The sequence below is a fragment of the Hemicordylus capensis genome, chromosome 2, assembly GCF_027244095.1.
Source record: "Hemicordylus capensis ecotype Gifberg chromosome 2, rHemCap1.1.pri, whole genome shotgun sequence".
Taxonomy (NCBI): domain Eukaryota; kingdom Metazoa; phylum Chordata; class Lepidosauria; order Squamata; family Cordylidae; genus Hemicordylus; species Hemicordylus capensis.
This window is the reverse complement of record NC_069658.1, coordinates 345,560,109-345,574,395: the sequence shown is the minus strand read 5'-3', so window position 1 is coordinate 345,574,395 and position 14,287 is coordinate 345,560,109. Positions and strand designations below refer to the sequence as shown.

At 42.7% G+C, this 14,287-nt stretch overlaps 1 protein-coding gene across 1 annotated transcript in view; it reads right to left on the bottom strand.

Annotated features, from left to right (window-relative positions):
• The window catches only part of LOC128344394 (collagen alpha-1(XXIII) chain-like), an 84,273-nt gene extending 71,937 nt beyond the window's left edge, over positions 1 to 12,336 (bottom strand). Inside the window, exons 1-3 of the mRNA XM_053294426.1 lie at positions 12,316 to 12,336; positions 9,988 to 10,014; positions 8,097 to 8,123 (exon numbers count right to left, since the gene is read on the bottom strand). The gene's annotated coding sequence lies outside the window, so the exon portion shown is untranslated. The remainder of the gene's footprint in view (positions 1 to 8,096; positions 8,124 to 9,987; positions 10,015 to 12,315) is intronic.
• Between the last annotated feature and the right edge of the window lie 1,951 nt (positions 12,337 to 14,287).

Here is a 14,287-nt window from a genome sequence, read left to right as displayed (position 1 = left end):
CAGGGAAAGAATCCCCCAGCCAGCCAGTGCTGGAATGAAGCTCCAGCTGGGCAGGAGAGGGGTGTGTCTCATGCTCCCAGCTGGCAAGCACTTTGTTTGCCAGCTGGATGTGGGAGGGGCAAGGGGGTGCCCTCCCCCCCAGACCCCATGGCGCAGCGATGCTCTTCCTCCCTTGTTCCAATGTCTTCATGCCCCTTGCTGTAACCTGATATAATTCTATAAAAGTACAGTAAGAACGTTCTCCAGAAAAACTGCAAATACTGAATGTTTCAGCCAGAATTCAGTCCCATTAAAAAAAAAAATCCTATCCAATTTCAGCAGAAAAATCTGAATTCTATATTCACTGCTGGAACAAGGATGTTGACAAGATGGACATATGATGTGATCTAGCAAAGCAACTCTTAGGGTCTTCCAGATGGCAAAAAGGAGACGCTTTTGTGCAAATTATAAGCATGACCTTATTCACATACTCTCACAAGTTTCCATCTTACTCCCATGATCTAGTGATGCTGTATTCAGAACAAGGACCTCACACAATTTTTGTATCACATGTTCGCCAGTCCCTGCTTTCCAAGAAGCAGTCCTTTCCCCCATTCACCACAAAAGTAGTAATCAGAAAGGAAGAGCTGGCCAGCAGGCGGCACTGCAAAACATTGTGTAAGGTCCCTGTTCTGCACCTGAACCCAGACTCACCAGAACACAGTATCATGCTGGGAAGCAGGACAGATGCCTGCAGGAGCATGTGGAGGGTAAGCTTGGATTTAGAACCGGAGCAATCATAGAATCTTCTCATATCCCGCATCTTATTGCCATCTGCAAGGACCAATAGTTAAAAGATTCTACTGTTCTTCACAACTGTCCTCTTGGTAATTTATTAATCCAAACATCTTCCCCCCCCCTGCAACAACATGTTTGGGGAATTGCATGCAGGTAGATCACCTGGACTGTATATATGATTAAAAATATTGTTTCAATTTTAAACTGAAAGAAGAAAATTAGGGAAAATTTTGGACTGAAAAAAATTACAACTAAAATGCTGCTCTTTTGGGAAAAGGAAGTTTTCTCATGTTTTCCCATGAGAAAAGTTTGCTGAAATGGAAAAGACTGACCTGTCATCTGGATGTTACCATAATTTCACTTCTTAATATGCAAAGAGAAAATGATATAATTCATTTTAATTAAATGAAAATACTCTCTTTCTGGAAATGGATCTCTTTAGAGAACTGGTTCTTTCAGAAGCATTGATGCTAATTATTGTTTTTTATTGTCACCACAAAGCATGTAATCTGAAATAACGCATCCTTCCATATAAGCCAGGAAACAAATTGAGGAAATAAAGTCTACCCACTGAGATACAGTCCAAGTTAAGGAAATAAACATAATTCAGGCCAGATGGTGTCACAGGAAAAAATGTCCCAGAGACTGGAAGAAAATACAGAATGACTGAAGAGCCAAAGAAATGTCCTAAAAATCCAGAAATGTTTGATTTGGTACATACGTTTGTACATGTATGTGTGTATGTGCGTGTGTGCGTGTGTGTGTGTAAGAGAGAGAGAAAATCACAAACTGTTAGCACCATAATATGATTACTTTACAGTCTTGCTGAGAAACTAGAGCTTGACTTTCCCAAGGGATACAACACATTTGAAAAACTGGGGCATGAACATATTTCATAATATGTACACTTCTAAACGCAGACTGCTTTTATGTGTAATTGATAACATCTGGGAACCTTTTGCAGACGGTTTCCTTTCTTTTAAAACTTAAGACATTTTCTGAATAATCTCCTTGCTATAGTTGATGTTTAATGCATGATGATTACTCTCCTTTGGGCATGATTCAGCACTGCCAGTCACTAAACACCTTTTTGTTACTATTTTCCCCCAAGTACGATTTTGTCCCATGATCAGGTAGTGATATGGTTTTATTCATAAGCTAGCACAAACTTTCCTATGTGACCAGTTTAATCATAATGCAAGGTGATCATAATGCAAGATGAAAGTCTCTAAATCCTCTTTTACGAGGTGCTTCTAGATATAATTCGGAGAGTAAAATGGAACAATATTATCATAAAGAGTGAGTTGTCTACTCTTCTGATAACACACAGGAAACATTTCCCCTGCAGAACATATTTCACAGTAGCTTGTATCATAATGAGATTACTGTTAATTTGGAAAGATAATTCCCCATTTTCATCAAAGTTGTTATATAAACTCTTAAAGAGACCACAGAGAGGTCATTGTGCATTTACTGAAGAGCCTTCGTAATAATTGTAAAAGCAGAAGATGCTGTGAATGATCCAATGAGAGCAGTATAATGGCTTTTCTGTTAATCACAGTTAATCTGGGCACATTGCTCCTGTGAGGGCTGCCGTATCGCTAAAAAAAATCCAGGAGCATGTGAGATTTTAAGATGTTTTACTTGGTACAAAGTGGCTGGCATTCTGACCAACAAAGTGTGCACATGAGGAGGGACCATGGGGTCATGCTGGCAGCCCTTGCCCAACTCTTCCGGTCCTCTTGTGTGAGTCAAGAGCCATTGGAGTTCAGAGCACTCCCCATGGTCCAGAGGCACTCTGTAAGATCGGATGTTTCTGATCTTCCAGAGAGCGGGGAGTGCTCTGAACTCCAATGGCTCTTGCACAGCAGGGGGACAAGGGGAGTGGCACAAGGGCTCCCGGCACATCCTGGCAGTCCTTCCTTATGTGCCTGTCTGGTTAGGCAAGAGATCAGTTAGTGAGTCCAACACATATCCGGAATTCTGAATGCCAAAATAAAATGCTTTCGGGTTTTTGTTGTTGTTTTAAATTTTGTGTGCAAGCTTTACCACATGATTGGTAAGGCATGTGTACATTTCTACATAGTTTCAAACCTAACTTTTAGCTAATTCTGTAAAAGTAGGCAAAATTCTAGAACCAGGAATAAGTATAATAGGTAGCCAGAAGGTTGGGGTTTTTTTGGTTGGTTTGGGTGGCTTGTGAGCCAGTAGCTCAAGGATTGCATGGTTCCCTGGAGTCTTCAAAACCAGCCTTTGGGGGCTTTTGCACAGCTGTCTGAGCGATGATTAGTGTCCAGAATTTGGACATAAAGCAGACAGAAATAAAGAAATGTTTGTTGTGCAATTTCCTTAGCTCTTCAATGAAAGGTTCTTGCTCACTGAATATGTGTCCATGAAGCAATTGGAGCATTGCTTTGTAGGCACATGTGCAGAAACTCCGTTCTATATTCTGAGCTTTGGAAGAATGTTTGAGTGAAACAACTCCTGATTCATAATATAAGCTTCATCACCAGCTCAACCAAGTTCATATTCCAAATACTAGCTCTATCGCCAGCTAGAATTACTTCCCTCTGCGCATGCGCACGCACACAGGCACGCACCACTCCAAGTCAGAGAAACCAGTCTACATATGGAAACGTGTGCAAACCGTTTCACCATTTGTGACAAGGGTTCTGCATTCAGCAGTTGGTGTTGCATACTTTGCCTTAGCCTCACCAGCTTCAACACTGTCAAATCATCTGTTAGCCAGGTCTGGAGGAAGGGAGAAGTAGGCAGGCACCAGGCTGCCTCTGGCTTTGACAAGTATTGATTGCATCTAGGCAGTTCAGTTCCCTGATTTGGGGTCAGTGTGTGCCCTAAACCCTTAGTGTGCCCTAATACAGTTTACCACTCTATTTTCTTTGGGTATTCCAAGCATTTTAAAAAGAACAGTAGGATTATAAGATCTAGTTTAGCCTATACATATATACTTTGGGTACATGTTACAACTGCAAACACACACATAACCACCAAAAAGGTTTGAACACAAAACACAAAACACAAGTTATTCTAGAGATCATCTGGGCAATTTGTTCTGTGCTGAAGATCAGCTTGGTTATGCATTACAAGCTGGGAAGCCCAGTTACATGTAGGAATGAACTGCCTCAAATAAATATGAATTGAATACAAATTTCATGAAAATGTCAAGCTTATAGTTGGCAGATCATTCAAACCCACAGTTTTCCTGATTAGCAGGCTAGCCATGCTTTTCACATGGCTGAGAACTTGGGAAAATACTACTTTCTCGTCAGATTGATTTCCAAAGAAAGCATCTTTAGTCCCATTTCCACTTTTTGCACTGTATGTGCTTATAGTAGCTAAAGCTGAAGCTCGGGCAAGATTTTACAAAGAAGCTGTATACCAAAATTGGGCATATAGTATTCCCCATCCTACCTGTCCATTTTGTGTGTGTGAGAGAGCAAAGGTCTGCACTTAGGCAAAAATAAACACAAAACACCTAGGATACTAGGCTTGGTAGCAGCACATGTGAAAAGGCTCCTGGGGCTGTCGTCAAGCTGAATATGAGTCAGCAGTGTGATGTGGCTGCAAAAAAAAGGCTAATGAGGATTTAGGCTGCTTTAATAGAGCCATCATTTCCAAGCCATGAGAAGTAATAGCTCCATTTTATCCCACACCAGTCAGACCTCATCTGGACCACTGTGTTGAGTTCTGGGAACTGCACTCAAAGAAGAATGTAGAAAAAATAGGAAGGGTTCAGGCAAGTACACCAAGGAAGTCAAACAAGTTCTAAGGAAAGACTGAAGGAACTGGGTGTATTTAGCCTGGGCGCTTTCCAGATTAGCTGCTCAACAGCAGCAAAATGCTTCCATTCAGGTAAATTGCATTCAAAACGTAAACAGCAGGGGGAGCAGTCTTGTGAAAACTAACAACCCAAAAAACCATCAACGTTTTTATGCCAGATATACGACATCATAGCACTATATCACAGTGATTAAATCTGAAACAAGGCATTGGAAATATGAACAGCACCCTGCTGTCAGTGTAGGGATTGCAGTGTCACAACACAGGAAGTGTGGAAGCACACTTCAAAGATACGCCCTGACCCCACTGCAGGGTTTAATCTGGAAAGCGCCCTGGAGAATAGAAAGTTGAGGGGAGACATGATAGCACTCTTTAAATATCAGAAGGACTGTAACACAGAAGAGGGCAAAGACTTCCCACAGGGCAGGAATAAATCTAATGGGCTGAAGTACTAATAGGCTCTATGTTTTTCTTTAAGATCCTTTGAGTACTGTTATGCTAAACACTGGGGCTATTCTCACGACTGCAGAAAACTGGGCTAGCCTCTGTAATCGTGAGAACCACCGGGCTTGGCTGCGAGCCCGGTGGTTCTAGAGCAGGTAACCTGCTCAAGTACCCCTGCCCTAAAACTAGGTTTGCGGAGTGAGTGCTCTGCAAACCTGGTTTTGAAGATCGTGAGTAGCTGCGGTGCAGCTCCGCACCTACTCATGTGGAGACCCCCGGAGGGGAGGCGAAAAGCCGCCTCCCAGCTCTGGGGGTCTCGCCAGCATGCCCTGCACTTCCAGGGGCCAATCGGCCCCCCGCTCCCCCCAGCCCCTGCTGGCTCCATCACGGAGCCGGCGATCGTGTGGGCAGCCAATCCGGCCGCCCAGGACTCCCTCCGTGATTGTCTGCAGGGAGAGTGGGCTTAGCCCGCTCTCCCCGCTTAGCTGCAAAAACTGGGTCTCACTGATCGTGAGACCCGGCTCTCTATCAATTGCTGATCAAATATTGTTTGATCAAGAGTAATCTGGGGCAATGTAGGCAAATATGTCTAATGCAAGTAAAGTAAATGGCATAAAATATATTTTGAATTTATTTGCTGTCCCCCCCCCTGTATTTTCATCTCAAAAGCCTTAATATTACATGCAAATTGGATTATTTTACTATCAGCTTGATATTTTTGCTTCTCTCAGCCCAACGAGATCCTATACCTGTGCACTTGATGCTAGTTTGTTTTTGTCTAAGTGCAGAACTTTGAAGGGGGGGGGGGCAAATGAACAGAAAGGGAAAGGAGAAAAAGCTAGAAGGACTTGCCATTGATATTTTCAGGGGAGGGGAACGGAAAAGAAGACCTATTTGGACAACAGCAATGCTTAATTTAATCTTCAATTCCCTCCCTTAATTTACTGATAAAACCTTGATTTGAACCTGGAAACAAACAGGCAACCAGTGAAAGCGATGCATTACTGGAATTATATGCTCCCAGTTCCAAATAGCACTCTGGTAGTGGTATTTTGGAACAGGTGGAGTTTCTTGACACTTCTTAAGAGCAGCCCCATGTAGAATGTGTTACAAGACCAAACTGGAATTCACCAAAACGTGAATGAATGGCCAAGTCTGTCTTCTCCAGAAAAGTGTGACACTTACATTTTAAAATGAAAGCTGAGATAAGCTTCTACCTGGAGTCTGCAGACTATAGAATAATGCCCAGGTGATTGACCCATATGCTAAGTCCAGTTCATTTTATATTTTCTCAAGCTTTATTTCTTTTGCTGTAAAGAACAGATCTGATATGATACAGGTTATGGTCCTATTTATCACCTTTTTTCTGATATATTACTTCACTGTTCTCAAGATTAAAAACTACATTCTTCAAAGTAATTTCCAGAACACCTCATTCATTTCATTTTTTAACATCAGGAAATATTTCCTCTCAATGCTCAGTCCCTCATACAAATGTATGTAAAGACACTTAATAAAGTTGATTGCAGATCCCTGAGGGGAAGGGGTGGGGATAAGAACAACATTTTGCCTAAAAACAAAAGTGCATCATTTTCAGTTCAGTGAAGGAAGAAATCCTGGTGTGGATATGCATATATTTATACTGAATTTAGTTCCACTCCAGAAAAATTAATCTCGTTGAAAATGAGTCAGAGTAAGCCATATGCTGGCTTGTAGAATTGTAACAAAACTTGATTAAACTCTTAGTTAATTTGACAATCCTCCATGCGGTTAAGGACCATGGAAAGAAAAGATTAAAGGAGGGCAGAATCAGTTTTCTCACTGCTACATCTTGCTTCTCAACTTCTTTTTTCCAATCCACTGATGCATATGTAAGTTTGGGCTTGGATTTCCAAAGACATGCAAAGGATTTAAGGCACTGAACTTCCATCTGAGTCATCTTTAATGGGATAAGAACACCGCACCATCAAAATACAGCATTGCATAACGTTGAAAACGTAACAGAAAGATCTCTGTGGGAAACGAGTTTCCAGTCTGTTCTGGAAATAGTGGCTCTGTTCACAGGTTATGTGCAAACAAGTACAATCATTCACATGCAATGTTGAACGCAGCTGCACTTCCTATCTATACTGTGCATATGAAGGGTCTGATTCCAGGCACGCTATTAAAATGAATGCAGATAGAGTCATTCACACAAAAACATGTACGACTGTACAGACACCTACACTCATCAGAATTAAAAAGCTGTTATCACGCGTGGCCTAGCCTAGGTTAAGCTGTGCGTGTGAACCACCGGAATCCGCACAGATCCCAGCGTTCTTGCCTAGCCGAATCATAATTTTTAGCCAGACTTAAGGGCGCCCTTAAGCAGCTGCCAGGATTGTGCGTGTGCTCGGGATGCTTACAGACCAAGTGCACATAGAGATCGGCGCCTAGAGCACCTGTCCCATGGGGATAACCCCCAATGCACTGTGCTTGTCACATAGCACACTGAGGGATACATGGAGGCTGGGAAAATGCATCCCGGCCTCCAGAGATCTGTGCTGTAGCAGCAGCGCAGATTGTGTGGGAGCACGATCCACACTTTCCACCAACATGGGATGCTTGTCTGGGGGAAAGGTAGGTTTTGCGCAGACTTCCTCCCGCCTGCCGCATCAGTCATGTGCATACCCTTAATGTCTGAATTGGTAATAATGTCTAGTGAGGAAGGGCAAAGTAGGAAGGGGAGTGGAGAGGAGAGAAGATAAGAGATCAGGTAGTCTGGAATGAGCAAAAGCAATTAACATGTACTTCAAATTGCATACAGTTTGGGATAAGAATTAAAGGGTTAAGCCAAACATTTAACTTTGATTAAAACTATGCTTTGCTAATTTTCTTATATTCTTTTGAAACATTCCATTTCTATGTAATGTTTGATGGAAAGGAGAGAGGGAGATGACTCTCAGCACTCACCACTGCCGAACTCTCATGTAGGATTCAGAAATGTCCATAGCTATTAACATTTCTAAAAACCAGTGTAGCCATATATTAATAAACAAATCTCAATTAAAAACATAATTATTAATGGTGCTTACCCTTGGGCCGATGTCTCCTTGATCACCCTAGAAAATAGAAAAGTAATCATAGTTATTTTCTTCTTTTCATTTGACATGCATTTGCTGCACGTCAAATTTGCTTGGATGAGGAAATCCATGTCCCCCACATATACCATGCAGGGCAACCAAGCTTCAAAATACAGGAAGGCTCATAAAGTAATGGTTGACCAGGTCAGGTCCATAGGTCTTTAAAGTCCTGGATGTTCTTCACACATTTTCTGTATGTGAAGGCCTCCATATTTCAGACCTAAAGAGCTGTTATTTGAGTTGAACTTGAGTGATGTGTTTATAAAAATAAACTCATGAGACATTTGTGAAACTGTGGCTTCAAGATAGGACATGGATAATGTGGCATTCTTAGACACAAACCATGAACAATTAGCCTTTGCTTTCTAATGGAATGTAAAATAAATATGTCCTACGGTGTTGCAAAAAGGTTATTCTCAAATGGTAGTTCAGGACCAACAACTTAGATGCTGAAGCCTTGTGAATGGATTATTAAATTGCTGACAGTAAAAGAGGGAGACAATGGTCTGGTTCGGCTATAACAACAAATATAGCTGGTTGGTTGTTATGAGAACAAGCCACAGTGAGCCTCAGGTTTGCAAACATCCCGCCTTCATGGGTGAGGTGAGGAGAGAAAAACGTTCACTTTTGGTTTAGAATAAACCACTTTCCCCCCTCATTACATTTGAACTATGGAAATGGTGGTTTATCTTAACTGGTTGATTCACAAACCAGGGTTTGAAACCATGGTTTGAGCTGGTCTTGAACTTGGTTTGAACTGGAGCGCTGGTCTTGTGGTAGCAAGCATGACTTAGCTAATCAGGGTCTGCCCTGGTTGCATATGAAAGGGAGACTTGATGTGTGAGCACTGCAAGATATTCCCCTCAGGGGATGAAGCCGCTCTGGGAAGAGCAGAAGGTTTCAAGTTCCCTCCCTGCCTTCTCCAAGATAGGGCTGAGAGAGAGTCCTGCCTGCAACCTTGGAGAAGCTGCTGCCAGTCTGTGAAGACAATACTGAGCTGGATAGACCAATGGTCTGACTCAGTATATGGCAGTTTCCTATGTTCCTAACCACAGTTAGAAGAAACCATAGCCGCTTGAGTTCAGGGATAGTGAGACTAAGAGGTGCTTCATGTGACACATGTGAAGCACCTGATGGTATTCTGCAGGGAGAGCGTAGCCTGCTCTCCCTTGAGATGAGCAGCTGCTTGTAGCTGGGTGGCCGAATAGGCCGCCCACATGGCTGCTGGCTCCGTCGTGAAGCCGGTGGGGGCTGCAGAGATTGGGGGACACGTGGCCCCTGGAAGTTTCAGGATGCCCCGCGCACTTGCACGGGGCATCCTGGAGAAACCCAGGAAGCTGGGCTCCCTTAGCCCGCTTTTGGATGGTCATGGGAATAGCCTCTAAAATTTTTGGGATAAAAATTAAGGATTAAAGCAATGGTTAACCTTTGATTAAAACTACATAGATAATTTATGTTGTTTTGAAATTTTCACTTACAATGTAAACCTTGACAGAAAAGAGAGACTAGAGAAGGAAACACCATTGTCCATTGTCCAGTTACAATACTTTTCTCCACCTTGTTTCTGTATTCACTGTGATTTTTTTCAAAGCCAAAACAGAAAGCTTTAAATCTCTCCCCTCATGTGTCAAAGAGGAGGAGAGGGGATTAGGGAACCCAATACTCATTGTAGCTCATTCACAACTATCTAAACAATGGCTTAGATGATTACCTAAACCTGGCCAATATGACACAAAGGCCAGACAAAAGAATTCTTTAAAACAAGAATGACCTCTCCCTACTAGTATATTTGGGAACCATCACAAGGAATTTCAAATGCAGTTTTATAAGTGAATAATCTTACCTTGTCCCCCTTTGGTCCTGGAGGTCCCTGTAGAGATCAAGAGAATAATAATCAAGCAGCTCAGTAGTCTACATTTTTGCTTCAGCTTTTACTTTCTAACTTTAATCAAACAGATGGCTCCATTTATACCCAAGTTTTGTTTTACACATTGTGGACATTTTTGAGAGACCCTTCTCCCTAGGCCAGTTCGGACCATCTGGGCTGTACAGAATGAAGAGGCTGCCTCGCATAATGCTTCTCCAAACCCCTTAGCACAGAAATCAGGGGACCAGTTTGGATTTTGTGTTTCAGAAAAACCACTCCCAACACAATTAAGGAATAGTGCTCAGTGTGGGTGAGGAGAGACGTACATGTTCATGTCTTAATCATGAGTAAGCAGGTGCAGCTGGAAAGTATTGTCCATAGCAGTTCTCTGATTTCTAGGTTTCTATGTTAAGAGTTTTTTGGGAGTTTGGAAAAACATTGTGTAAATCACCATTTGCAGTTTGAAATAGTACAGCTCAGATTCAAGTTTACCAGCTCAGTGAAAACCAATACATAATTGGGCCCTAAAATTGCAGCTAAGCTGCTTGGAAGGTTTTTGTTTCTGATCTTTACAAAATAAATATTCTATTTCATGTAGGTAGAATTTACAGAGTTTGCATATGTATGGCTATTGGCATGTGTTAAACACTGTTTCCAAGTGCCACAGAAGGGGTTTTGCAAGAGAAAGCACAGACAGTACTATAGCAACCAGCTGAAATATGTCCCATCTTCAAAACCTTGTTTTACACACTGTGAAAGAAAAAAGAATGGAGGCTTTGGTGTAGGTTTCCTCAGCTCCATTCCCTGAGAAAGGCAGGAGAGAGGCTGAGTTTTGAACCTGAACTCTTTCCTTCTATAAATTAACCAATATACTCTTTGCTTTTTGTCATCTAGGATAGTGGTATTGTGCAGCATATGTAAATTATTTAGAAACTAGTATTTTTAAGCCCGTTATAATAACGGGCGCTAGTTTTTCTTCTTCTTTCTTTCTGTGTTTCTGGGGGGCCCCCCCACGTTTAAGGGCTAAACCGGCCCATTAAAATGCCCCCGTGGCTGTCGCCGCCAACCGGCCGCCCACCCTCCCAGCTGTTATTTGCTCCAAACACCCCCCCCACGTTTAAGGGCCAAAACGGCCCATGTAAATGACCCCGCGGCTGTCGCCGCTGACCAACTGTCCGCCCTCCCAGCTGCCAAGACCTCTTCTGCCCCGGGCCACGTCCTTCACTCAATTGCATTAGCAACTTAGAGAAGGAGAGAGGAGCTCGCATGCAGAGCTCCTCACTCCTTAAAGCCTCTTCCCGTACTGGCGCTTTGGGTGCAAAGGACGCCTATTGCGTCCTTTGCGTCCATAGCGCCAGTTTGGGAAAAGGCTTTAAAGAGAGAGGAGCTCTGCATGCGAGCTCCTCTCTCCTTCTCTAAATAGCTAATGTATTTGAGTGAAGGATGTGGCCCGGGGCTACAGAGATCTGGTATGGGTAAGGAGGTCTCGGCAGCTGGGAGGGCGGGCGGTTGGCGGCGACAGCCGCGGGGGCATTTCCACGGGCCGTTTTGGCCCTTAAATGTGGCGGGGGTTTTGGAGCAAATAACAGCTGGGAGGGCAGGCGGCTGGTTGGCAGCGGCGGCCGCGGGGCCATTTACATGGGCCGTTTTGGCCCTCAAACTAAAACAACACAACACGGTCTGTCCCTTAATTTTGAAAAACATGGCCGCCAGTGTCTGGGCGGCCGTGTCTTTTTCGGCAGTTCTGAGCATGCGCTCCGTGCATGCTCAGAACTGCCGAAAAAGACACGGGCGCACGGGATCACACTCAAGCCTTTTATTATATAGGATAATTTTCAGGTGAAATTATGTCTGCATGTTTACAGCTTGTTGTGACCAAAATGTACAAAGATGTCAAACCTTTTTGTGAGCATGGAAAGGAATGACATTTGAAAAATGGCCCAGATACATTGCAGAACCAGCGGTGATTAAAGCTTAAATAGGATTCATTCAGAAAAGTAAGTTATCACTCTGTACTTATTTTCAAACAAATGTTTTCAAACTGAGAACATGTTGTCAGTGGACTTCCACATGGCTTCAAAGAAGTTGGTTTGCATGCAATCAAATGCAAGTTCCAGAGGCACCTAGCAGCAGGTTCTCAGAAAACATTCACAAGTTGGATACCCACTAGAAGAAAGCCTCAGGTGTCACAACCTCATCATAATTTGATAAAGAACTAAATAATGACACTTTTAATTCATAAATGCTATGGAGCAGCAAGGTCATAAATCAAATAATGCTTGTGTTTATTAGAGGACTACTTACTGGTTTGCCATCCAACCCAAGAGGACCCTAAAACAAAAGAAGAATACACTGCTTTACAAAAGGGGATTAATGCATCATTAAGGAAATCCTGTCTTTCCTTCTTAAGGCTTTTCCACATGATCAGTGAAAGTGTGCCCCCAATTCAACAATAGTTCTGCAGCCTCCTTTCAATGTCAATAGCAAGCTATCCCATCTGCATACAAAAGATGTGGGGAGGAATAGCCTTGCTATAGGGCAGGACTAGTCAACTTTGCCCCTCCTGCAGATGTTAGCCTACAACTCCCACAATCCCTAGCTACTGGCCACTGTGGCTGGGGATTATGGGAGTTGTAGTCCAAAAAAGAGCTTGAGGGGCCTAGGTTGAGCAGGCCTGCTATAGGGGATAGCTATACCCACCCTTAAAAATTTTTCTCACTTGAACACATCAATCTAGAAAGGTGGGGCAGGCAATGTTATCAATCAGCAAAGCTAAACAAAATCCATAGTGTACCAAAATGTTAAACATGCAGAGAAGGGAATTAATGAAATTATGTAGGCACAGATGTAGGGAAGATGTTCCATTTGTTACTAATTGTGACACAAATAGTATCAATTACTTGACAGTGGCACTCCTGCAACCACATTCCACACAGTAAACATTATAGATATATGTGCTGTCTATGAATGCACTATATTTTTCCTAGCTACAGACTATTGCCCATTTGAGTGCTAGGAAAATGTGATATCTTCACAGATGAAGTGTAAAACCTGAAGGAAGATTTGCAGACTTTAGGCGACATATAAGAAAGAAAAAAAGTAAACTTACTGTGCACAAAACTGAGCATGCGGGAAAACACTAAATGTGTTTATAAGGAAGGTGCTTAATTATTTGAGAAACAGCATTTGGTTGTTTTCAACACACATTCCCATACTCTTTTGTAATACTTTGTAAAATGGAAACCAGTTGGTTGTGTCATGCAATAGCGGTACCCACCCATGAACGCATAACTTAATTTGCAGACTGTCCCTTGTAACATCTGCTTAGTCATTTTTAAAAGAAGTCTAATCATTAGCAGTAGTAAAAGGGGGATTGCCATATTTCCCGTAAATCTGAGTTTAGCTGGGTCAAGAAACCACAAATGGTGCCTTGGCAATGTATCACCTGGCCTAGATTCAAAGCTTTCTTTTAAAACACAAATTTCTGGTTTCACAGTTCCAGAGCAAAACAGGAAAATGTGTAGATCACCTGCCACCTAGTACAGCATAGTGATGTTGGTCTTTTCTCCTAGTATGCAACAAGAGTGGCTAAAGCGCACCACAGGATTGTTAATCCCTTGATGCACTAGGGGAGTAACGGCAGGAGAGAGGGCACGCCCTCAACTCCTGCCTGTGGCTTCCAGCGGCATCTGGTGGGCCACTGTGAGAAACAGGATGCTGGACTAGATGGGCCTTGAGCCTGATCCAGCAGGGCTGTTCTTATGTTCTTCACTAAGTGACCTTGAGTAAGCACCCAAAGGACATACTCAATATTTGCTAGGTAAGGAATGTAGCTGATCACTCCCTATTCAGCTTTCTGTATAATTGTGAAGGTAGCACTGGTGAACAAATTGGCCTCCTTAAGCTTTGTTACCTTTTCCGCTAATGCATGCATAAACTTGCAAGTGGAAGAAACATGAACTTGAAAGGTGGCTTCTCTGATTAATTAAAAAAAACTAAAATGAGCTGTATGAGCATGATGATGATGATGATAATCACCAGCTGCCGGATCCAAAATTTTTACAACCGTGCACAGCAGAAAGTCAATTACTACTGCGTGTTATAGAGCTGGGCTCTCTTCATCCTAGGAATTGGTTCCAGAGTTAGGCTGAATTAGATGACCTTCATGTCCATTCCAGTCTTTATTATTTAAATGTTAGACAAGGTGAGTCACCTTATTATCCATATTTCTGAGGCAAGGAAGATGGCTGCCCAGGGAGTTTGGCAGCTGCAGCAG